The sequence below is a fragment of the Panicum hallii genome, chromosome 3 (assembly GCF_002211085.1).
Source record: "Panicum hallii strain FIL2 chromosome 3, PHallii_v3.1, whole genome shotgun sequence".
Taxonomy (NCBI): domain Eukaryota; kingdom Viridiplantae; phylum Streptophyta; class Magnoliopsida; order Poales; family Poaceae; genus Panicum; species Panicum hallii.
This window is the reverse complement of record NC_038044.1, coordinates 2,399,859-2,426,603: the sequence shown is the minus strand read 5'-3', so window position 1 is coordinate 2,426,603 and position 26,745 is coordinate 2,399,859. Positions and strand designations below refer to the sequence as shown.

The window sequence follows — 26,745 nt, the reverse complement described above, 5'->3', positions numbered from 1 at the left end:
GTATCCAACTGACATTTGGAACCCTTAGGTCGATCAGTTGTTTAGAAATATTTGACCTGTTTGCAGCCCATACTTATGCAATCTATTTTACGGATAATAGCTTAGAATTTTGTCCTTGGAATCCTAGCAACTTGGCATTGCCTTGGTGGGTCTTGGTCAGTTTGTGTTATGTCTATGGTAGCCTTTTTACCTTGTGTAATGCCGTCTAATGTGTAATGTCAAGATTTATCTCTTGGCAACGTGGTCCATGTGATCTGAGGTCACTATTAGACAAGCTAACATCCCTAGGCATGTCTAAAGATCGTGTCACGTTTCATTGGAGCCTCTAAATGTATACATAGTGTTAGTTGTGGGTCTTCAATCACGCTCACATCTGCCGTGCTCCTAGTTTGTTGCACTGGGAGATGTGGCAAAGGCATTGTGTTGCCTCCAGAGCTAGATGCACACTAGGGTTGTTGGCTTGTGAGCTATTGAGCTAGAGATACAACAACTTGGGTGGCAAGGGTGCCAACCATCATGCATGGAATAATTTATGTGTGCCTAGTTGGGGCAAGACGATTGTCATCTAGATTGTCCCTTATTGCCTATACCTTATTTCTTCGAGCAATTCTTGTTTTTCCTATTTCTACATTTCTAGTCTCCTATAGCAGAATTCCTTTTTTTCTAGTTTTAAATTTAAAATAATTACGATCTTTTTGTCTATGTAGCCATTCCTTGGATGCTAGCATTTCAAACCATGGTTTTACTCTGACACTAATCAAAAGTAGTTCAGGCTAACTTAAATCATTTGAAGCTATATGGAGAATCAAAAGCAATCTAGTGGCTCTTATTTTGGGCCAAGGTTGCGCATGTCAACTAGGTCGAAAGCAACAAATGGATCTAGGAGGAGACGAGAAAGTAGGTTTACATCTCAGCGCATGAATAAAATCGCCAAAGACATGGAGAAATGGAAGGCTTATATGCTACCTAACACGAGAAATTGAGATGGTAGAAGTGTTGTCGGTGTTACAAGTAACGCTCATATGCGTAGTGGCAAGCCAGCATGTGGGAGTGATAAGAAGGATCAAGATGGTAACATCATCTCACCACAAGCCAAAACAGTACCTCCCATGGATAGTAGAGAGGAACAATCTTCCCGATGTGTTGCTAGTGAAGAAGAATTGTTTGATTCCTTTGGTGGATACCAAGTCTTTTAATCCTTCTAGAGTGAAGAATGTACTCCATTCGAAAGAACTAGAGAATCCAACCCCCTTGTTGCCAAAGGAAGGATCAAACACCAAATTGAGATACCAGAAACTATCTCACTTCAGGAATAGAACTTCACATCCTATTGATGTGGAGGTAATGGCCAAGTTGGGTCACAGGGCAAAGGATAATGATGCATCAAAGAATGAAGATGATACCTTGGCTTCAAAGTCAAATGGTCGATCAAGTCATACTCAAGGACAAGACATCAATGTTAAAAGGCATACCAAGAAAATCTCAAAAACCTTGGCAAGTGAACCCTTGGTTCCAAATGAATATGACTCAAATGAATACATGGCGAGACGAGATGAAGTCATGAATGTCAAAGATATTGAGGCAAAAACTCGTATGTCTGGTAATGACCTGTGACGCCCTGAAAATTCACTAACTTAAAACATGCGTTAAAGTATTCCGATCACAACTTATTCGTCGAACCCTAGCCCTAACCCTCCGCATTTCCCCGCCACCCTGGCAGCCGACGCAAGCCAACCGCCACTCCGTCCCGCACCGCTCGGTGGCTTGTCACTCATGCGAAACCGCTTTCCGCAATCAGCGCCGGCGCGATGCTATTTTTCCCCGCGCAGCACTGCCGCGCGCGTGGCCGACCGGCCGCGGCTGCGGCCGCGATTGGCGCCGACGCGTCTTCCTTTTTCCCCCCTCGCTGTTCTCCTCGCGCTGCGCGCTTCCCCGCGCGTGGCCGACCGGCCGCGGTCACCGCCGCGACCGGCGCCGGCCCTTCTCCCTCCCTCTTTTCTTTCCTCTCTTTCTCCCTATTTCTTTTCCTTTTTCTTTTTCCTTTTCTTCCCTTTCCTTCTCTTTCTTTTTCCTTTTCTCCCTTCCCTCTCTTTTCTTTTCTCCTCCCTACCTTCCTGTTCCTCTGCTCCAAGCCCCCGAATTGCGCCGCCCTGCCCCATCCCGGCCGCGTCACGACGCGTGCACGCGCAGCGCATGGCCGCGCGCCGCGCCGCGCCGTCCTCCGCTGCCGTGCCCCGCGACGCCGCGCCGCCCGCCGCACCGCGCGCGCACGCCCGCGCCCGACCCCGCGACGCCGCGCCGCCCGCTGAGCCGCCGCCGCTGCTGCGCCGAGCCGTCCACCGCTGCCGCGCCCGCCCCGACGCGTCGCACGCCGCCACAGCCCTGTGTTCGCCCGCACGCCGCGCCACGACAAAAACAAACAGACGAACGCCATTACGGCACCCCGCACCGCTCGCCGGCTCCCCCCCCTCACCGGCCACCACCGCCCGCCGCCCCGGCCGCCTATAAAAGGGGCCGAGGGGCACCCCGGCACCCCCCACAACCTGCCCCGCCACCTGGCCCCTCGCCTCCACCGCCCTAGCGCCGCCACGCCGAGCTCCAGTACCCGCCGCCGCCGGCCTCCGTCGCCCCGCCTGCACACACCGTCCCGGCCCGAGGTGAGGCCGGGGATCGGTTCCCCTCACCCTCCCCTCCCTTTTCCCCCTGCTCAGGGCCGCTCGTGGGTCCTGGCCGGCCGGCGCCACCCGCCGCCATCGCCCCTGCCCCCTCCTCTGTTTCAGTTACGGGGGAGGAGAGGTGGAAGAAGGGGTTTTTGCCCAAAACCCCCCCCCCCTCTTCCACTTTATTGCTTATAGAACCTTTTCCGTCTTAATTACTTCCTTTTGCTAAAAGGACCCTGCTCTTCTCGTTAATTCAAACCAAACCCTCCGTAACATAGACCCAAGACATGCTCTACACTCTTTAGCATGCCCGAGTATTTCTGGGATTTACAAAAAGGTCCCTGCTATTTCCTGATACTTACGAATAAACCCCTAGAGCCCTGTTCAACCACCCGTACCCTCTTAGCGCGTCATTTTATGCGCGAAACGACCTCCGATCGACCCGAAACTTTACCACTCCGTTTCTGGCATAGTTTTAGACATGCCATTAAGAAACCACCCAAAAATATTGCCCCTACCTCTGTAACTAAATTATTTCCGATTCGAGCTCAACGATAAAAGCTTTCAGTTCTTGCGCTTGATTGTATGCCTGTCTGTCTGCGTCGTAGGACACGGAGTGAACGAGGAAGGTCCCGAGCGTGACCAAGCAAACGAGGACCAGTACTGCGACCCCGAACCCGAGGGACAGTGCTTCGACCAGGACTTCCCGCAAGGATTTGATGATGGCAAGTTCAATTCCGCCCTTTGATGCATGTTTTTGTCCTAGTTTTTATAAACACAACCCGATGGCCTGTTTTATAAAATTGCATGGTTTTGCGTGCCGTAACCATGGTAGGATAGCCACCCTTGTTGTGACAACCATACCTTGACCACCTGATTTTATAAAGAAAATGCGTGTGTGTGGGAAAGGGTAAAATGTGGATTTGAGAAACGAGTCGGACGGGATGGATGGCATTTCTGTGTGAATTGCCGTTGGTGTGCTCGTACCTGTGTGGTTGAGCGTGGAGGGGAGATATCCATCTTGTCACCCCTAGGAACCGAGTTGATGTGTCGTCTCACCTAGCTTCCTGTCGTGCAAACCACTTGACCGTTGTATGGGCAACGGCTTGGCCTAACCCCACTAGTTAGTCTGATAGCCATCAGGAGAGCTGGGAGCAACGGGTGATCAAGGAGACGGGATAAGCTCTGTGTGACTTATGCCCCGGTTAAACCTCGGTGGTAGGTCGAATGACCCCTTGATAAATCCCGTGGTGGCTAGTCAGGTCTAGCTAAGGTGGGTAAGGGCTTCGATGGGATCTGCACCGGCACTAAGGTGTTCGTGCTGTGGTACCCCACCTGTGGGTAAAGTTGCACACCTCTGCAGAGTTGAAAATCTATTCGAATAGCCGTGCCCACGGTATTGGGCAAGTTATGGTGTGGTCACATAACTAGTGTTTCTCTCTGGGAATGGTTGAGCTGGTGTGAGTGGTTTGGAAAGTGTCCGGCAGTTGTGCCGTGTGCTACGGCGGACGGGGAGTCCGGTAGCAGTTTAAAACTTGGATCCTGCGTGGATCAACATCGTATGCTCTTTGGTACTTGAAAGCTTGTTTTGAAAATGTTTTAAATGAACCATTGCATGCAACCGAGTTTTCCGCAAATAAACCCTAACCTTATCCTTGGGTTATCCTGTGCATTTAACTCTGTTATACCCCCCCCCTCCGTGGGTGTAATTGGACTTGCTGAGTACGTTTGTACTCACCCCATTCTTACTTTTACAGTGGAAGACCCAGACTACATCCCCGAAGACAACGAGTAGGGTTTCGTCCTGCACCCAGTCTTGCCTGTGGTTGAGGCCACCGTTGGATTCCGCATGGCGCAAGACTCTGATGATTCTCTTTTCGTAGCTAGTGTAATAGTGTGGGTTCTAGTTGTAATCCTCGCGATAGTGGCGCTTCACTGCCCATTACCGCGTAGAGTTGTACGGTGATGTACCATCTGATGTAATAAAAGTGTTATCAGCCTCCTGGGACTGATAAATCAACACTTTTAAGTCTTCCCTGATGGGGGGACGCTTCAGGTGGTATCAGAGCCGTAGGCTGGCTGTAGGACGTGACCCTAGGAGCGAGACCCTTTTTAGGCCCTAGAACTTGTCCGGATTTAGAAACTTTCTGCACAAACACTCACCACTGGTCCTTGCCTTGTTCCAGATGGCTGGCAATGGATGGGTTAGCGGAATCTGCCACGCAGAGCCCGGCCTCCCCAAGTTACTATTGCTCAGCCTGGAACGCGTCGGGGTTATGGAACCACCGGAGTATGCCTACCGTGAGTACATCGCCGGAGGCACCCTTCGGTGCGACGTAATGGTTTTTGTGGAGAAAAGCACCCGCTACCCTGATGCGGACCCTTGGTTCATCTCCACCACTGGCTTCCGCTTCCCCGACACCTATCGAAAGGCCGCTCGTAAAGCCTTGCGACGACTGCGTGTGCTCTACAGGCACCACCTTCAGCGGACTCCTATGGGATTTTTCCCACCCGCTGAGGGAAGGGGGCGCACTTGGATTGCCCGAATGAGGGGACTTGGACGAGAAGAAGAAGACCTAGAAGATACGGTCTCCCACCTATCCATCTACCTTACTGGCTTAGATGCACTCTGCCGCGAACAGTCGGCGCAACTGAAGCAGCTAATCCGTGGGATTGAAAAGTTAACCCAGGAGCTGGAGGAACAACGGACAAGAGCTGCAAACGCCGAGTATTCCTTAGCCGCCCTCCAAGCCCAGATGCAAGAATACGAGAACCGCAACGGAATATGTGGATGGATCGAGGAAGAAGAAGAAGAACCCATGGAAACCCATTGGGATAAGGGTACTCAAACCGAAAACGAGATGGATCAGTTCCTTCCAATAAAGAAGCGCTCTATCAGGACCGAGGAAGAATCCCCATGATAGGATTAGCACTCCTAGCTAGAACCCTACCCTAATAATGACCACGTATCCATGAAAACTGTACCACCCTTGTTGTAATAATAAATATCATCTACTCCCTTTTGCCCCTGTACCAGGTTGTTTACCCTATTTCTGTTTCAGATGGCTGAGGAAGGATGGACCCAGGGCGATTGCCAAGCTGCACCTGGATTCCCCAGCCTCTTAATCAACACCCTGGAGGACCTTGGCGTTACAGAGCGCCCAAGGTACTACAGCCGAGAGTACGAGCACCATGGTACCCTCCGCTGCAGGGTGATCCTGGTCATCGCCAGGAGCAACCGCTACCCCGACATCCAGCCCTGGCGAGCGACCGCCACAGGGTTTAGACACCAAGACACCTACCCCTTGGCCATCAGAAAAGCACTCCGTTACTTGTGCCGGATTTTTGAAGAACACCTCGCCCCTACACCAGCAAAGTTCTTTCCACCGGCCATCAGAACCCCAGTCTGGGAAGCACGCATGAGAAACCTGGAACGACGTCGCCACGAAGAAGGCCCCCTGTACCAAGTAGCTACTTACCTAGCCGCCTTGGATCAACTTTTTGATGAGCAAGCCAACCTTCTAAGGGAGCAGACCCATCGAGCCGAGCAAGCGGAGCTCGCGGTGAGGATACAGCAGATCCGAGTCGCCCATGCCGAGGCGAGAGCCGCAGCCGCGGTCAGTAGCGAAGCTGTCGCCCAAGAAAGCCTCAGGCAGGCCCGAGACCGGCGTATGCAAGATTGGACCCAAAGTGGAACACCCGTCCCGGCGATAGGGGAAGACCATGTTTTGCTCGGGACGCCCATCATAGGATGGGGACCCCTTTTTGGAAACACACAAGCCCCACCCGGAAACCCTGAAAGCTCTGCTGCCGCCGTCGAAAGGAATGCTCAAGCGCAGCCCCTGACCGATGGGAACCCAGAAGACGGCGAGCAAGAACCCCTCACCCTGTCCGCCCCGGAAGAAGACACACCACGCAAGTAGAGTGACCGACGCCATCCTAGTGATGCCCCTCCCCAGCCTTTCTGTTTACGCCGTAACCTTAAGACAAAACCCTGGCCGAGTAGCACGAGACCTAGTCGTACCCCCAAGCTGTACCCTCCTTGCAGTAATAAAATGGTTTGTGCTTGTTGTTTGTGATGTTGTGTGCTGGTTTGTTGTGTGCTGATTATTTATATGAGTACCGGCAGGAGGTAGATTCTGCCTTATATATATATACGAATTAAACAACTTAAACATCACATAAACGTAACCCCAATCTACCCGATCAACAGGTGACCCCCCGGAATGTCGCGAGGGCCTCCCGTGGCCGGAACCCCGTAGCCGCTAGTGTCGGAGCACATCCCGTTGAACAAGATCTTCCCCAAGGAGAACAAGAAGTAAGCCAGAACCGAGGGGGAAGTCAAGAAGAAGAACAACTACCACCACCCCCACCCCTCGGAGACCTGGCGCAGATCATCCATAACCAGACCCTCATACTGGAGACTCTGGCGAATGCCCTCATTAACCGGCAGCCACGAGGGCAGAATATGAACGACAAGCTGACGGCCTTTCTAAGGACCAAGCCACCCACCTTTGCCGGGTCCTGCAACCCGTTGGATGCTGACGACTGGTTGCGAGTAATTCAGAGGAAGCTCGAACCATTCGAATGCCAGGACCGGGATAAAGTCCTTCTGGCAGCCCACCAACTCACCGGAACAGCATTATCCTGGTGGGAAAACTATTGTGCCGCAGCCGAAGATGCCTCTACCATCACCTGGGGAGAATTCGTAAGGGAGTTCCGCCGCTACCACATCCCTTCGGCCACCATGAAGCGCAAGGCGGATGAATTTCGCGCACTACAACAAGGAAGCATGACGGTGGAAGAATACACCCACCGGTTCATTGAGTTAGCCCGTTATGCACCAGAGGAAGTGAATGACGACGACAAGAAACAGGATATGTTTAAGAAAGGACTGAGCCCAGAACTCCGGACCCTGCTCACCCCTCAGATCTACCCTGACTTCAACACTCTGATGAACAAGGCCATCCTTACAGAAAGGGCCAAGGCTGAAGAAAGAAAGGACAACAAACGCAAATTCCTGGAAAGCAAGGCCCGCCAGCAGGACCGCTTCCAAAAGCCGAGAAACTCCAACTACACTGCACCAAGATCTCCGGCCCCGATGCAGTATAGGACTCAGTCGCAAGTGACAGGACCACAGGCCCCGCCCAGGAGCCAGAATACCATGAGGGCCCCGCAGAGCAATGCAAGCCAGGCCGCCCCTGACAACAACAATGTTAGGGCCTGTTTCAACTGCCGCGAGATAGGGCATTACATTGCCAACTGCCCTTATGCCAAGAATAAGCCGGCCACGTCAGCCTTCTCCAACACAGTGAATGGACCCAGACCAGCCCTGACTGGTGCCAACCGTGTGCCCGTCCGCAACAATGACAACAGTCAGCAGACGAAGCAGCCCCAGCAGTCGTTTGGACGAGCCCGCGTCAATCACATCGATGCGCAGGAGGCTCAAGAAGCTCAGGGCGTAGTGCTCGGTGAGTACCTAGTCAACTCAGCTCTGGCAACAGTACTATTTGATTCTGGAGCGTCGCACTCATTCATAACCTCGAGCTTTGTGGAAAAATACAAAATACCCACAGTATTACTAAAAACACCCCTATTAACCCGGACGCCTGGGGGCGACATCAATTGTCGATTAGGCTGTCTACGGGTAAGGATCAATTTAAGTGGGGTAGAATTTCTAGCAGACTTGGTAGTGCTTAAGTCAGGGGGAATAGACGTAATCCTTGGAATGGACTGGTTAAGCCGACACAATGGTCTCATAGGCTGTACTGACAAAGTGGTACACCTAACAAATCCTGAAGGAGTACAAGTGATCTGCCGTACCCGGGATTGTAAATTTGACCCAATGGTGTTTAGCATGGAAGCCCAGCCCTTAGAAGGAGTCCCAGTAGTGAACGAATATCCGGATGTATTCCCCGAAGAGCTTCCCGGTATGCCACCGGATAGGGATATAGAGTTCGTCATTGACCTTATCCCTGGAACCTCCCCTATAGCCAAAAGACCCTATAGGATGGCGGCATCGGAATTGACAGAATTAAAGAAACAACTAGAAGAACTACAACGGATTGGCTTCATCAGACCAAGCTCGTCGCCATGGGGAGCCCCAGTCCTGTTTGTCAAGAAGAAAGATGGGAGTATGAGGTTATGTGTAGATTATCGAGCACTGAACGAGGTTACCATTAAGAATAAGTATCCCCTTCCCAGGATCGATGACCTGTTTGATCAGTTAAAAGGAGCCAAGTACTTTTCCAAGATCGATCTAAGGTCAGGATATTTTCAGCTTAAGATTAAGGAAAGTGACATCCCTAAGACAGCTTTCGTCACCCGCTATGGGCAGTTTGAGTTCACCGTAATGTCCTTCGGACTAACCAATGCCCCTGCTTATTTTATGAACCTCATGAACAAGGTATTTATGGACGAGCTAGATAAGTTTGTCGTAGTCTTTATCGACGACATACTTATCTACTCCAAGAGTATGCAGGAACATGAGCAACACTTGCGGGTAGTATTGGAAAAGCTGAGGGCACATAGGTTATATGCCAAGTTCAGCAAGTGTGAATTCTGGCTGGAGAGAGTAGCTTTCCTTGGTCACATCCTGACCGCGGAAGGCGTAGCAGTGGACCCAGAGAAGGTCGAAGCAGTCTCCAACTGGCAGCGACCGACTAATGTTAGTGAAATCAGAAGTTTTCTTGGATTAGCTGGGTACTATCGGAGATTTATCGAGGGATTCTCCAAGATAGCCCGACCAATGACGGAACTTCTTAAGAAGGAGAAGAAGTTCGCCTGGACGGAAAATTGTGAAAGAAGTTTTCAAGAACTGAAGCAAAGGTTGACAACCGCCCCAGTACTGACCCTACCGGACATTCATCGGGATTTTGTCATTTACTGTGATGCATCCCGACAGGGATTAGGGTGTGTACTGATGCAAGACGGGAAAGTCGTTGCATACGCTTCCCGCCAACTCAGGACTCATGAGCAGAATTACCCGACCCATGATTTGGAATTGGCAGCCGTAGTGCATGCCCTCAAGATTTGGAGGCATTACTTGATTGGGAATAAGTGTGAGATTTACACTGACCATAAGAGTCTGAAGTATATCTTCACCCAGCCAGATTTGAACTTAAGACAAAGGAGATGGTTAGAGTTAGTCAAGGACTATAACTTGGAAATCCATTATCACCCCGGAAAAGCGAATGTGGTGGCCGATGCCCTAAGCCGGAAGACTTATGGACCCAAGGAGGACAATCTGCGCGAGGAAATGGCACGATTAAATGTGCACATTGTTCCTCGAGGATCCAGCCAGGTGCTAAACGTCCAATCGACATTAGAGGATAAGATTAGAGAAGCCCAAAGCTCAGATCGAGAGTTAGTAAAAATTTGCAAACAAACTGGGGAAAACAAAGCACCGGGCTTCAGGGTAGACGATAAAGGAACGTTATGGTACGAGAATAGGATTTGCGTACCCCAGAATGGAGATTTCCGGAAATTGATCATGGACGAAGCCCACAACTCGGCCTACTCCATCCACCCAGGATCCACCAAAATGTATATGGACATAAAGCAAAAATATTGGTGGAACGGAATGAAGGCGGATATTGCAAGATTCGTGGCTCATTGTGACATTTGTCAAAGGATAAAGGCCGAGCATCAAAAGCCGGCAGGATTATTGCAACCCTTGCCTATCCCGGTCTGGAAATGGGATGAGATAGGAATGGACTTCGTAGTGGGTCTACCCCGAACACAGAAAGGACACGATTCTATATGGGTAATAGTAGACCGACTCACTAAATCGGCCCATTTCATACCCGTACGAACCACTTATGGTGGTGAAAAGCAGGCAAAGCTTTACGTGGAGAACATAGTAAAGTTACATGGAGTGCCTAGCAGAATTGTCTCCGATAGAGGAACCCAATTCACCTCTAGGTTTTGGAAGAGCCTGCATAAGGCCATGGGCACCAAGTTGGACTTCAGCTCCGCATACCACCCACAGACGGACGGTCAAACCGAAAGGGTGAACCAGATCATGGAAGATATGCTGAGAGCATGCGTCCTGACCTATGGAAATGATTGGGAACAGAGCCTACCCTATGCAGAATTCTCGTACAATAATAGTTACCAAGCCAGCTTGGGCATGTCGCCGTTCGAAGCCCTCTATGGAAGAAAGTGCAAAACCCCCTTGATGTGGTCAGAAGTTGGGGAACGTGCCCTAGTAGGACCCGCACTCATAAAAGAAGCGGAAGAAAAAGTAGCGGAAATCCGCGAGAAATTGAAAGCAGCCCAGTCACGACAAAAGAGCTACGCAGACAAGAAGAGGCGGGAAATAAGTTTCAACCCAGATGATTTTGTCTATCTCAAGGTCTCACCCATTCGAGGAACGCGAAGGTTTCAAGTACAAGGAAAATTGGCCCCTCGATACATTGGGCCGTATCGGGTTCTGAAGAGAGTAGGAGCCGTGGCATACCAACTGGAGTTACCGGAAGAAATGTCAGATATACACCCAGTGTTCCATGTTTCGCAATTACGAAGGTGTTTGAGAGTACCCGAGGGAGAACACGTGCCGGTAGAAACAATAGATCTACAGCCGGATCTTCGATACCAGGAAGTACCGGTCAAAATTCTGGACACAGTCACCAGAAGGACAAGAAACTACGAAGTACGAATATGCAGAGTTCAATGGAGCAGACATGGAGTAGAAGAAGCGACATGGGAACGCGAAGAGGCCCTAAAGAAGGAATTTCCCCATCTGTTTAGGAGCCAGCCGAATCTCGAGGACGAGATTCATTTAAGTGGGGTAGGTTTGTGACGCCCTGAAAATTCACTAACTTAAACACATGCGTTAAAGTATTCCGATCACAACTTATTCGTCGAACCCTAGCCCTAACCCTCCGCATTTCCCCGCCACCCTGGCAGCCGACGCGAGCCAACCGCCACTCCGTCCCGCACCGCTCGGTGGCTTGTCACTCATGCGAAACCGCTTTCCGCAATCAGCGCCGGCGCGATGTTATTTTTCCCCGCGCAGCACTGCCGCGCGCGTGGCCGACCGGCCGCGGCTGCGGCCGCGATTGGCGCCGACGCGTCTTCCTTTTTCCCCCCTCGCTGTTCTCCTCGCGCTGCGCGCTTCCCCGCGCGTGGCCGACCGGCCGCGGTCACCGCCGCGACCGGCGCCGGCCCTTCTCCCTCCCTCTTTTCTTTCCTCTCTTTCTCCCTATTTCTTTTCCTTTTTCTTTTTCCTTTTCTTCCCTTTCCTTCTCTTTCTTTTTCCTTTTCTCCCTTCCCTCTCTTTTCTTTTCTCCTCCCTACCTTCCTGTTCCTCTGCTCCGAGCCCCCGAATTGCGCCGCCCTGCCCCATCCCGGCCGCGTCACGACGCGTGCACGCGCAGCGCATGGCCGCACGCCGCGCCGCGCCGTCCTCCGCTGCCGTGCCCCGCGACGCCGCGCCGCCCGCCGCACCGCGCGCGCACGCCCGCGCCCGACCCCGCGACGCCGCGCCGCCCGCTGAGCCGCCGCCGCTGCTGCGCCGAGCCGTCCGCCGCTGCCGCGCCCGCCCCGACGCGTCGCACGCCGCCACAGCCCTGTGTTCGCCCGCACGCCGCGCCACGACAAAAACAAACGGACGAACGCCATTACGGCACCCCGCACCGCTCGCCGGCTCCCCCCCTCACCGGCCACCACCGCCCGCCGCCCCGGCCGCCTATAAAAGGGGCCGAGGGGCACCCCGGCACCCCCCACAACCTGCCCCGCCACCTGGCCCCTCGCCTCCACCGCCCTAGCGCCGCCACGCCGAGCTCCAGTACCCGCCGCCACCGGCCTCCGTCGCCCCGCCTGCACACACCGTCCCGGCCCGAGGTGAGGCCGGGGATCGGTTCCCCTCACCCTCCCCTCCCTTTTCCCCCTGCTCAGGGCCGCTCGTGGGTCCTGGCCGGCCGGCGCCACCCGCCGCCATCGCCCCTGCCCCCTCCTCTGTTTCAGTTACGGGGGAGGAGAGGTGGAAGAAGGGGTTTTTGCCCAAACCCCCCCCCCCCCCTCTTCCACTTTATTGCTTATAGAACCTTTTCCGTCTTAATTACTTCCTTTTGCTAAAAGGACCCTGCTCTTCTCGTTAATTCAAACCAAACCCTCCGTAACATAGACCCAAGACATGCTCTACACTCTTTAGCATGCCCGAGTATTTCTGGGATTTACAAAAAGGTCCCTGCTATTTCCTGATACTTACGAATAAACCCCTAGAGCCCTGTTCAACCACCCGAACCCTCTTAGCGCGTCATTTTATGCGCGAAACGACCTCCGATCGACCCGAAACTTTACCACTCCGTTTCTGGCATAGTTTTAGACGTGCCATTAAGAAATGACCCAAAAATATTGCCCCTACCTCTGTAACTAAATTATTTCCGATTCGAGCTCAACGATAAAAGCTTTCAGTTCTTGCGCTTGATTGTATGCCTGTCTGTCTGCGTCGTAGGACACGGAGTGAACGAGGAAGGTCCCGAGCGTGACCAAGCAAACGAGGACCAGTACTGCGACCCCGAACCCGAGGGACAGTGCTTCGACCAGGACTTCCCGCAAGGATTTGATGATGGCAAGTTCAATTCCGCCCTTTGATGCATGTTTTTGTCCTAGTTTTTATAAACACAACCCGATGGCCTGTTTTATAAAATTGCATTGTTTTGCGTGCCGTAACCATGGTAGGATAGCCACCCTTGTTGTGACAACCATACCTTGACCACCTGATTTTATAAAGAAAATGCGTGTGTGTGGGAAAGGGTAAAATGTGGATTTGAGAAACGAGTCGGACGGGATGGATGGCATTTCTGTGTGAATTGCCGTTGGTGTGCTCGTACCTGTGTGGTTGAGCGTGGAGGGGAGATATCCATCTTGTCACCCCTAAGGACCGAGTTGATGTGTCGTCTCACCTAGCTTCCTGTCGTGCAAACCACTTGACCGTTGTATGGGCAACGGCTTGGCCTAACCCCACTAGTTAGTCTGATAGCCATCAGGAGAGCTGGGAGCAACGGGTGATCAAGGAGACGGGATAAGCTCTGTGTGACTTATGCCCCGGTTAAACCTCGGTGGTAGGTCGAATGACCCCTTGATAAATCCCGTGGTGGCTAGTCAGGTCTAGCTAAGGTGGGTAAGGGCTTCGATGGGATCTGCACCGGCACTAAGGTGTTCGTGCTGTGGTACCCCACCTGTGGGTAAAGTTGCACACCTCTGCAGAGTTGAAAATCTATTTGAATAGCCGTGCCCACGGTATTGGGCAAGTTATGGTGTGGTCACATAACTAGTGTTTCTCTCTGGGAATGGTTGAGCTGGTGTGAGTGGTTTGGAAAGTGTCCGGCAGTTGTGCCGTGTGCTACGGCGGACGGGGAGTCCGGTAGCAGTTTAAAACTTGGATCCTGCGTGGATCAACATCGTATGCTCTTTGGTACTTGAAAACTTGTTTTGAAAATGTTTTAAATGAACCATTGCATGCAACCGAGTTTTCCGCAAATAAACCCTAACCTTATCCTTGGGTTATCCTGTGCATTTAACTCTGTTATACCCCCCCCCCCTCCGTGGGTGTAATTGGACTTGCTGAGTACGTTTGTACTCACCCCATTCTTACTTTTACAGTGGAAGATCCAGACTACATCCCCGAAGACAACGAGTAGGGTTTCGTCCTGCACCCAGTCTTGCCTGTGGTTGAGGCCACCGTTGGATTCCGCATGGCGCAAGACTCTGATGATTCTCTTTTCGTAGCTAGTGTAATAGTGTGGGTTCTAGTTGTAATCCTCGCGATAGTGGCGCTTCACTGCCCATTACCGCGTAGAGTTGTACGGTGATGTACCATCTGATGTAATAAAAGTGTTATCAGTCTCCTGGGACTGATAAATCAACACTTTTAAGTCTTCCCTGATGGGGGGACGCTTCATGACCTTTCAAGGCACCAAGCGTATAAAAGGAGAAAGAAGGAAGAAGAAAAACTTACAACTTGTGACAACGATGATAGTACAAGAATTGTACAACGGGATAAGTTGACTAGTAGGTCGATAAAGAGAAGAAGATACATTCCATCGAATGAAGAAGATGAACGTGAAGTTGGTGCTTGTGATAAGAATGTGATGGGTGTTGATGCTAGCATTGGATTAACACCACAAGCAGCTATTTTGAACAATTGTGTTGAGAGACAATGTGATTATTGCTCAAAACCAATCAACGAACCTGCTTGGGAGTAGTGTCCCATGTTTTGATATCTGTATTTACGTTGTTGAAGTTGAGTGTATCATTCTAGATATTTACAATCATTGTGTTTATATTAATAGGGGAATCTTTAAGATTGATGGTAAGGAATACATATCACTTGTTGGACATTTGTCGACAAAATCATGCGAGAAGGTGTGGAAATTGTCAAAATCATTGCCTCCGACTGTTAAAGTGGAAATGGTTTCGAGATTGGTTGTCTGGCCTAGGATATGGAAGGTGTCGGAACCTAGCAGTGACAACATTGGCTTGTATTTCCTCCCTCATAATATGAGGTAGCTTTTTCAAAATTTATAATTATTGCTCCATACCTTGTACTTTCACTCCCCTGTGAAATAAAATGCCTAATCAAATTGAATCTATTCTAGGCACGATGAAGAACTAGATGAACTTGTTAACGAAGTCATGAAGAATGATCTAGTATTGCGGGCTATCATCAATGAAGATGAGATGCTTATATTTCCTTCTGTTCTGTTGCCGAAGCGATACTAGAGTATGCATGTTGTTTTGGTTTTTGAAAAGATAATGTCCTTTTTTATGGGCCAATAGGCGAGCTTGGATAAACATATTTGACATATATGTCGTATATTGTTTATACAAATAACAAAAAAAATGTCAATTTTGGATATATTGCCTAGTTTCGGTCATATTTTATCCAGAAACTCAAACAACATATGGTCAATAGAATACCAATTATGCCACATTGGTTGTTTCACCGAGCTCTGGTAATTTTATTTGACCAACAGCTTTAACACCGGTTATGGTATGCTGTTATTGAGAAATCATTTTTAATTCTTAAGAACCAGATACTAGACCTTCCTTTACATTTGCATTCATCAGTTGTGCCATCAGTTTCAAGCGAAACTCAACATTGGTTATTATATGCTGTTCTTGAGTAATCATATTAACTCTTCCAAATTAGTACAAGGCCTTGCTTTACATTTGTTCTATTTTTTCCTTCCTTAGTTGAGTCATCATGCTCTCATACATTTCACATTTGCAGTGTTTCAAGCTAAATACTACTTGTGGGCTTCGTTCAAGCCCAGGGAAGATAAAGGTGCTGTGCTTGCAGAACCACTAGATGGTACTGGGAACCAGCAGATCAAGAAATGATTATGAAGAAAGGCACCATGCATGCCTTTGATGGGATGATTATGGTGACCTCGGCCTTGAGGCGTTTCTGGTGTAGTAGCAGCAAATGTGCTAAGACTTTTGAGATGGAAACAAGGGAGTGGCTTTTGTCAGCTTGTATATATGCACCTTCTATGCGTGTCTAAAGAACGACTGCTTGTAAAGTTCAGGTGTTTGTATCCCTGCTGTTAGCGTTGCTTAGTGGTCGTAGTTTAATGCAAGTTTGGCCTTGTATTTTTCTCTAGTATGTACTCTGTACTATGACATGTCAGTGCACCGGTTTTCTGAATGCTTGTCCTTTGGTAGCATCTGGTTGCTTGCACGTCTCCTAATATTGCCTTGGACGCTTGCATGCAAAATAAGATGTCTGATTATTCTGTATGTTAATTTTTTTTAGAAAGGGACCGGATTTCATTAAAAGAGAACCCATTTTACAACTGAGACCTCAACATAAAATAAAATTACATTGAAGCACGCCACTAGGTTCCTATCCTTCATCTTCCTTGCATCCGGTGATGTCCATTGCTTTAGGAAACTCCATCGTCATTGAACTTCACCAGATCCGGCCACGAGAATCGCAAGTTCCACCAACGGAAGAATCCACAATCGTGGAGACCGTAAAAGAGGCGCAGTATGCTCAACCACCGTGGGGAGTAAAAGGCATCGGAAGCACATCAGCTTTATCTTCCGAAGGTTGAAACGATCATAAATTCCGACACCGCCATTAGCTATCACCATCGGCAGTTGGAAGGACAGATCTGCCACGGCCAGTAGTATCACCAGTGGCCAGAAAGACGATTCCACCAAAGGGAAAAATAGATCAAATCCCCCCTCAAAGTGGACTAGGCCAACGTACCTCGATCCCTCTACGAGGAACACGCCGCCATCGGAGAAAATGATGCATCCCCTAAAGGAAATCCAGTACAAAATAGAAAGTCATATCGAAAACATAGGAACAAAGATTCAAACCCTAGCCCAATTATTCTGGAGGAAAGGAAAATTATTGAAAAAATCTAGCAAAGTAGTAGATCTACTGGAGACGGTGACCCCCGCTCCTTGCCACCGGCCGGAAGCGAGGAGAAATGGGGGCCGGAGGTGGCGGCGGCGGCGGGGGACTTGACGCAGCGCGAGGCGGAGGTCCGCCCAAGTCGCCCGTCCTGATCGCGGGCACTTATTACATTCTTGCATTGGATGTACAACTAGATTCGCTAAGAAGTTCCTGATCGATGAAGCTTATAGCAGCTGCAAGTTGTTCGCGTGTAGTTGGTTTATCGCTGGGTAGTATAGATGTTGCTGGAAGTTTTGGTCAGATCTCTGCATAGCTGATCTTGTGCTGACATCTTTCCTTGTTTGAAGCTTCCAGCTTCTTTTACCTTACTTTTAGCTGAGCTTTTGGATGTAGAGGTCGGACAAATGAATCTGCAACCAGAAACTGCCAAAATATTTTTAGAGAAGGGAGATGTTTCAGACTCTGCATGCGCACGCATCTACCCCTTTTCTTTCCTTTATTTTTATTTCTCTTGTTTACTCTTTAATCTGCCTTGAGAGTTGAGACTGTGGGATGATACACAAGCTAGTTTGGCAGAGCAGTGTTTTTTTGCCTGGTAGGTAGGGGTGGTAAAGAAATTTAAAATTTCACCTAGATAATGCTAATCTTATTCAACTTTAAATTAAAAATATATGGACCGTGGAAAAACTATCAGGATAATGATCCCTATTGTAGGCAGGTGGGTGTACACCCTGATGTTATGTCAACCGGGCAGGTGCTCTCACCGCGACGGCTAACGCAGCAGCGGTCGTTGCGGTGGGGTAGTCCGGCTTTGGCGAGGCGGCAACGGTGTCGTCGGCTCGTCACCGTCGTTGCCTCTGCGTGCTCCCTCCCCGTGCCATGCTCGAGCAGAGCTAGCCCGCCTGGACCGACCGACTGCTCCAGTGCTCCGTAGTACTAGCACCATGCATGACAGTATGCCACCATCTGCCAGGCATCAAGTTGGAGTCGTCGTTGTCGTGTCTGGCGTGCTCAGCAAAACCAGGGTCAGAATGCCTCGTGCGACGTGTCCACCTTGAGCAATCGTGAGCACTGGAGGCGTCAAAGGCTGCAATGCCTCTCGTCTCGTCTCGTCTCGTCTAGTCAAGTCTACATTGAAACGCAACCGTGCCGCGTGGCATGGAGGCACCAGCACGCGCACGCATGCCATATCGCTCGAGATAGTGTTAGACTATCTCCACCGATATCCTTCAAATCCCATCCTCTATCTTTTTCCTCCATATCAATTTCATTCTCTGTACCAAACTTAACTCCAATAACATCCTCTATTTCCATCTTCTATACCCTACAATCTTACTTTTCTATCCTTTCTTCCAATCGCTCCCGCTCCCGAACGGCGCCGCGCCCCTCCCGCGCCCCGCCGCCCCTGCCCCCCCGCGCCGCGCCCCTGCCGCGCCTCCCCGGCCGCCTCCCCTGCCGCGCCCCTGCCGCGCCTCCCCGGCCGCGCCCCGCCGCGCCCCTGCCACGCCTCCCCGGCCGCCTCCCCCGCCGCGCCCTTGCCGCGCCTCCCGGCCGCGCCCCGCCGCCCCTGCCGCGCCTCCCCGGCCGCGCCCCGCCACGCCCCTGCCGCGCCTCCCCGGCCGTGCCCCTGCCGCGCCCTGCCGGCCGCCGCCCCTGCCGCGCCCCGCCCCTGCCGCGCTTCCCCGGCCGCGCCCCTGCCGCGCCTCCCCGGCCGCCTCCCCTGCCGCGCCGCCCCGCCCCTGCCGCCGACCACCTCCCCTGCCGCGCCCCTGCCGCGCCTCCCTGGCCGCCGCCCCTGCCGCGCTTCCCCGGCCGCCTCCCCTGCCGCCCCTCCCGCACCCCGCCGGCCGCCTCCCCTGCCGCCCCTCCCGCGCCGCCCCTCCCGCAGCCGCCCCTCAGCCCCGCCGCCCCGCCGGCCGCCTCCCCTGCCGCCCCTCCCGCGCCGCCCCACAGCCCCGCCGCCCGCGCAGTCGCGCCGCCCCGCAGCCCGCGCGCGTGGAGATGCGCTGGAGGGCGAGAGCGATGGAGGACGTCGGTACTGCCTGCCTCTGTGCGGGACGCAGGCGATATCCTCCATTTTACCGCACGCGTTGGAGAATACCGATGGAGCGATACGGTGCCACAGTAGCCTCCGTTAATAAAGAACCGAACCGTTTACGGGACGCCGCTGGAGTCAGTCTTAACCCTGCTCCATACCGCCGGTTCCGCATCCGACCGCCGGGCGCGAGAGGAGAGCGAAGCGGCGCCGGCCCCATGGCGCGCGGAATCCTCGCCGGACGCATCGCTAGCTGCCGTCGTTTCTTCCGCAGTGTGGTGTATATTTTGATTTTCTGAAGGAAATAAACGTCAGTGGTAGCGTATATATGGATCGCAGCCTTCTGCACAGCAAATGAACTGATATTGCTCGACTCGTGGCCATGGGTGGCCGGTCGGGTCAACAGCTAGGAACACGCACAAATCGATGGGGTCCGTCCCTCTCCCTCCCATAGGGTTGGTAGTCCGCTCGCGGCATCAAGTCCAGGGGCACGATCATTGTTTGATCATATTGGTTTCTTAAAATAAGAGGATCGTAGCGTAATAAGATCTGACGATCGTGCCGTGGCAGCTCCTGTGTGTTTGGAATCTATCGTCAGAACGGGCGCGAGTGGAGCAGTAACTAGCATGGAGGATCCATCGAAGAGCCGCGCGCGGAGTCCTCGGCGGACGGATCGCTCGCCTTCCGTTACCTCCGGGTCCGTTTCCAACTCCGCCGCGGCCGCCTGTCCCGTGTCCTGCACGACCCGGCCGTTCCCGATACCCAACCGCCTCAAACCGGCTATAATAAATTGCCTCTTGCATTATTGCCTCGCTCGGGGTTTTCTTCTCTCTCAGTGCTGCTGCCCAGGTTCCGCCCATAGTTGGGGACGGTGTTGCTGCCGGGGTTCTCGGGAGGATCGATTTGGTTTTTTCATCTCCGGCGCCTCTTCCCTACTGCCTACTGGAGATCAAGCGAAAGCCGGCAGAGGTATGCTTGCGCCCTCCTCTCTTTGATCTATCTTTTGTTAGTCTCGTTTTCCTTTTCAGATCTATCAAGCGAATCTATTAGTACTGGTTGCATCGGATTAGCTAGTGCGGTTGATTACTTGATGTGTTAGCTGCCCACCGTGCCTGTTGCTTGGCGTCCAAACCAAGTGGGGATGATTGAGATTTCTTCTGCTAATGCGAGGATGAGGAAATCGAGCATCGTAGATGCTCAGGGGGCACGGCAGTTAACTAGCTTACCAATTGATTGGAGTAGAGAAGGGCCGACATTAGTAGATTCATTTTTTGTGCATGCTACTATGGATGGGCCACCGTGTGCTTGCATTGCATGGCTCATGCTGTGCAGATCAGCGTCTTCATAAGCAAACTTGTGACGGATGAGCCTAAGCATTGGCGTACCGTTCGGTGCTAGCCTAGCATGGTCAAGAGATGGCTGGCACATACATAGGTTATCATAAAATTTCATGTGCATTTTAGGCAACCAAATATACACATTTGTTGGGTGCCTTAGTACCTAATTTTAGGTACCTAGCTTGCAAATGTATCTCACTATTTTTTTTTACAAAATACAATTGTTTGGTTTAGACAAGTTGAGCACTTAGATATTTCATGGTGTAGGGAGTTATTTGAGGGTGGCTATGTGATTGTGATTGATGGAGTAGAGCAACAAATTCATCAATCACTTTTCTCGGTGCACATTCCTTTTCTTAGTACCAAGTACAAAGTATATATGTAGCAAGCAGTGACACACTTTGATATAGTATAATAATAGTTTGTTGTTCGTGTGTGTATTAGGAAATTTGACTTACCATCAATCAGAAAGATGGTAAATCGAGGGGAACCTAGTGGTAAACATTTTGGCCCAACGCGACCGAAGCCAACTTGACACGAGGTGTCTAAAATCCTTAAGAAGTCTCAGAAAGAATACCAGAAAACTAAGGAAAATATGAGAGTAGGTCCACTACCCGCTAAACAATATCCTTCGAAGAATAGTAATGCTGGTCAATTGGATGCTAGGATAGTGGGAAAAAGTAATGGCAGGTCAAATCAAGTTCAACCTACCTCGAGTTTGAAAAAGCACTTGATTTCCTCTGAAAAACAAAAGACTTCTACTCTCTCTAGTTCACGGAAAGATACCGATGCTGCATTGAAGAAACCACGTCCCCTAAAGAAGAAAGTAGGGGTTCTAGAAATTTCACCACCAACTCGTTTGAGTGCTATGCCAGAGTTGGCTCACAAGAAAACCAAGAGATTAAAGGAGCAATCAAAATTTGATCGGGGGGAGCTATCATTGTTCGAAAAGGTGGTACCAAGAAATTGGAATTCTCAAACAACACAAAGTTGTTTGCAATTTCAAAAAAATCTAATACCTCAATGGCAAGTAAGCTCTTGGTTCCTAAGAATAATTACTTAGATGAATGTAAGGAAAGACACGATGGAATTGTGAGTAGCAAAGGAAAGTGTAAAGACCATGCACGTGGAGATCATGACATTCATGGTACCCTTCATAAGCAGGAAGGCACCAAGTCTTTGAATGGTAACCAACCGATGCAAGGACTTCAGAGAAAATCAGGGAAGAATTCCTCCAAACCATTTGATAAGGATCTTTCAAGATGCCAAAGGGATAAGGCATTACGTAAGGAAGATGGCCATTCTCCCCATAATGCTGACCAAAGAGGGCTCACAGAGATAAACTTTGACTTGAGTAACAAGAGTGAAGTTGCTAAATGTGATGGAAACACCAATAATGGCATGCCTAAGAAGAGGAAGGTACCATCGTTGGAAGTAAACCCTAAGACAATTGAGGTTAATGTTAGTAAAGATTTACAAGGGAATAATACGGATAGTAGGCCAAGGAAGAAACAAAGATGTGTGACAAGTAAAGATGAAGAGAAAGGAGTAGAAGATGGTGGTGGTGATTTTAGTCCTATGGGTGTAGAAGATGACATTGCTAGATCTTTGTCACAAGCCGCTATTTCAAAGGATGGTCATGCTAAAGTCTCCATGCCATTATTTGTCGAGCAACACTGTTGCTCGAAGCCCATTGACCTACCTAATTGGAGGTATAATAGATGTTTTAATTATAAATTTGAAGTATTCTTGTATTCTTCCGTCTTTATGTTCTAATTTTTTGGTTGTTTATGTCAATAGCGGAATCTTTAAAATAGATGGCAAGGAATATATATCACTGGCTGGACATTTGTCGAACAAATCATGCAAGAAAGTGTGGAGTTTATCCAGACAATTGACTCCATTGGTTGAATTGAAAAGGCTTCTGAGGTTATAGGTGTGGCCTAAGGCATGGGAGACATCAAAACCAAATGACAACAACATTGGCATGTGTTTCTTTCCTTTTGATATGAGGTGCCTTGCTTAACCTTTGCATAACTTTTCTCCACTTCTACCTTCCTTTCCATAAGAGTAAATGCCTAATCTTCTTTTTTTTTCTCTCAATTCCTAGGCAAGAAATGACATGGATCAACTAATTAAAGAAGTCATAGAGAATGATTTGGTTTTGCGGGTTATTGTTGGTGATGTTGAGATGTTGATATTCCCGTCTATTCAATTGCCTAATCATCACCGAAGCATGTATAGCGCATTCTCTTGTTAAAATGTGATCTCTTCGGATCACCTAGGACTAAACTGTCAGATTTAAGATCCTCTTTGGATCACCTAGGACTAAACTTTAGTCCATGTCTGTTTGGATCCATGGACTAAATTTTAGGTGGGACATAAAAATATAGAAATATCATTTTTGCTCTTGGATTATGCTGCTTTTGTGCCTACATGTGCATAGTGAGGGGTAGTTTGGTCTCTTCGCAGTTTGCTGGTTGGTTTAGTCCAAATTAGGTTTGGTCTCTTCGTAGTTTGAGGACTAATGGACTAAACTTTAGTTAGGGTGGAACTAAACTTTGGTCTACATTTTAGTCCATCTGTTTGGATCACCTAATGGACTAAACTTTAGGCGAAGCTTAGGGTGTGTTTGGTTCAGCTGTGGATTCCTGAAAATCTGATTTCTGGAATCAGCTGTGGGAAAGCTGCTGTGAGCTGACAGCTGTGGGAAAGCTGAAAGCTGTTTGGCTGAAACAGCTGTCAACTGTGGGATTCTGTGAGAAATGTCAGTTTTGCCCCTGAGACTGTATAGGACTGTTTATATGCTGATTAATTGTAAGGATACGTAGATGACCGTTTTGGAGAGAAAATTATCATAATTAGAATTGTTTGACATATATAATTAATACAAAAGATATATAGATATAGACTTTCAGATCGTTTTTCTGTTGTTATTGAGTGCTGGAATGGACAAAATCAAGTGATTCCATATGCAGGTGTTGGGGTGCATATCTTTTGCAAATGTTGGCACAATATTTCGCCAGAAGAAGCTATTAGAGAAGTACAAGAAAGCTCAACATTTTTTCAAGGATCAAAGGCATTGTATTTCACTGTCAATAGGGACCACCATTACAGAACAGAAACAATTTTCAGAATGCAACTCAAGAGCTCAGCTTTTCCACAATTATTGTTTGATGGAATACAACCTAATGGTTCAGGTCATCGCCACTCATTAGGTTCTCTTCTGATAAAAAAAGGAATGTAGCTTCTAAAAAAGAACACACATGTAGAACAGAACCTCTGAGCTGAAGAAAACGAATTTTCGGAACAAAAAACTGAGGCATCCAAAGCTACTCCTGCATTTGCTGCTGATCATCTCCATGCCAAAGTAGATCTTGTTCCTTGTTGCCATGACCTCATGAAGCTCAACAATGTTCTTATGTGCCACCAACCTCATTGTTGTGATCTCACGCCGTATCTGCTCTGAAAGCCCGACCTTGAGCACTTTGTCCTTGTCCATCATCTTAATAGCAACACTTCTGTTGGACTCAAGGTTTCTTGCATAATGCACCCTGCCAAATGTACCTTTCCCCAGCAATCTCCCCAACTCATACCGCTCCATCAAAATCTTTCCTCTACCCTCCATATCTTCAAAAGTATAAATCACAGGGCTATCTTCTGACCGCCAAACAGGTGGACTGCAATGATTTAGCCCTCCTCCCCCATGTCATGGTCCATGACAGTGAACAGTACTCTTATAGCTTGGTCGTGTCGGAGTCTGAATGGTGTAGAATTGATGCAGCTAAGATGGTCGCTCACATCAAGAGTTGAGCAGGCTAGCAGCCTTTGTGGAGCAGCGAGCTCCTTGATGTCGCAGCAAAAATCTCTTCTATGAAAGCACATCTTTCAGCATTCCCTGATGTTTTGACTTGTTGTGGATTTTGTTATCTGCTCAAAAGAAAAAAAAATAATGGATTCAGCAATTTGGACTCCAGGATATTGACGAAAGCTAATAACTTGTGTTAAATACTGTAAGAATTATCAACCAAATAAAGGCTTTACAGAGAATGGAAGAGGCTTACTGAATTAACTAACCAAGTATTATGCATATTAAATTCAGTACACAAGGTTCCCAGTTAGGACTCACTTGGAAACTTGAAATAAGAAAACAAGAGGGGCACGCTTTGCTGCAAGCACTTGCTGGATTTTTGACCCCTCGAAAATGCTATTGGATTTCTACAGATGGAATAATTAACTGCTTTGCATACGACGAAAATGAGCACGGATCCGCGCGGCACGCACCTCGGGAGCTCGAGCTGATGACTGCGGGGACGCCGCGGCGGGAGCCTGGGCCCAGGCCGAGCCCGAGCTTGTGCTAGATCCGGATCGGAGGAGTGGGCGAGGGGCGGCCGCGGCACCAGGACGGGGGGGGTGTGGGCACGAGGTCGGGGGTGGGGGCGGTGGCGGGAGCTCGGCGGCGTCGGGGGGCGCGGCGGGCGGCGCGGCAGGGAGCCGCGTCGGGGGGCGGCGGGGGCGCGTCGGGGGGCGGCGGGCGGCGGCGGGGGAGCGTCGGGGGGGCGCGGCGGGGCCGGCCCCGGGGGCGGCGGCGGGGGCCGCGTCGGGGGGCGGCCCGGGGGGCGGCGGGCGGCAGGCGGCGGCGGGGGCGCGTCAGGGGGCAGAGGGAGAGGGCGGGGGAGGAGGCGCACGGGAGATGGAAGAAAAGAACCGAACCGTTACGACTAAAGAGTGGCAACGCGGGTAATTTGTGTGCAGGAATCGGTAGAATCGGCCCTGCGGGTCGCTGCGTCCCTCGCACTGCGGGAATCGGTCGATTCCAAAAAAATCTCTACAGCCGTCCGAACCCTTTGGTTGCGAAGCGGATTTTTTGGAAGCGAATCGCCTACCGGAAGCGGAACCAAACGGAGCCTTAGTTCATGGATACCATCCAAAAGGGGCCTAAGACTTGTTAGTAGTTATGATATCCTGTTCTTGATAAATCAAATTTGATTCTTTCAAACCAGTATCTGCTTAGGCTAAGCCTTTCTTTGCATATGTAGTTTTTACTCCTGGGATCATTAGCTCACAATGTTCTCTTATATGTGCAGCATTTCAGAGAAAACACTACCTGTGGGGAGTATTCAAGCCTAGAGAAGATAAAGGTGGTGTTGCAGAACCACTGAGTGCTATAGCGCGTTTTGCACATGAGGTAGAGAAGGAAAAACAACAGCATGTCTTGGACCAGCAAGATGAAATGATTCTGAAGATGAGCACCATGAACCATCTGCCTGCTAAAGACACTCAAGTTGAAGCTAGTCATGTCAAAGGGCCACCTAACATGGGCTTTGATCTTAAAGCTCCTAATGAAGGGACACAAGCAGAAGCTGAAGCTGCTCCAGTTGCTACTGATGCTGCTGCATCACCTGCAAACCATGGACAGATTGATCCAACATGTATGGGACTTCCCGTGGGCAGGCTTATGGGTTTTGTCATGCGACAGACTCCGAAACTTGAGCAACTTATTCAAGAGATGAAACGTGAAGGTGTATATTGGTATTTGCTATGGAGGGAGGTAGTTTGGGTGCCGGATCTTGGCCAGGCAACATGGATACTGCCGTGCAGAAGTTGGGGGTCAGAGCTTGAGTTCCGTGCTCTATGGAATCTGACCTCAACCAGCGTCCCTTGTCGGCATGAGCAGAAGGATGCCTAGCTTATCCAGGTAAGACGATACGGATTAGGGGCCTAGTCACCGGTGAAGCAGCTCGGGGGATATTGAGCAGGAGCAGAACTTGGATTAGAGCATTCACTGCCTTTGTTCCACACCTTCTGTGCCAATCTCTTCAGAGAAGGCTGCTGTAGGGGGTTCAGATTTAGGAGTTTGTATCTCGCCCTAGTAACGTGACGTAGTGTACCTTAGTCCAAGTCTAGTTTCAACTTAGACCAAGATGTAAATACTGTTTCTACATCAGCTTGTGTTTTCTGAGATTGTCACAACTGCAAGTGATTTCCAGTAACTGCTTGGTCACTATATGATCTCTCTATTTTTCTTTGATGTTTCTGTTTACAGCCTAAATGCCTAATGTTGCACAAATGAGTCCCAGTCGAAGCGTCTCGACCCTTCATCATTTGGTACTAATTAAGCACTAGCATGCATTGTAGAACTCCAGCCTTTGGTACTTCAATGAACAATATAATAAGGTTATTGTGCGAGCATTGGTAGCTAAATATATCCCCTGTTGATAAGTAATATTACTTCTGAGTTTTTTTTTGTCAAATCCTGAAATGTGGAAGAATAATAGCCATGCTGCCTTCTCTCTGAAAAGTTATTCTGAATTATTTGTCTATAGGTTCTAACTT

The 26,745-nt window shown here is 49.9% G+C and overlaps 1 long non-coding RNA gene and 1 pseudogene across 1 annotated transcript; both read left to right on the top strand.

Moving 5' to 3' along the window:
* The first annotated feature begins 1,344 nt into the window (after positions 1 to 1,344).
* LOC112884402 lies at positions 1,345 to 26,338 on the top strand (annotated as a pseudogene).
* On the top strand, positions 19,718 to 23,306 carry LOC112883782. The gene is made up of 4 exons (XR_003226952.1): positions 19,718 to 20,041; positions 20,854 to 22,121; positions 22,210 to 22,422; positions 22,520 to 23,306. It is a non-coding gene; the product is annotated as an uncharacterized LOC112883782 (long non-coding RNA).
* Positions 26,339 to 26,745: the final 407 nt, after the last annotated feature.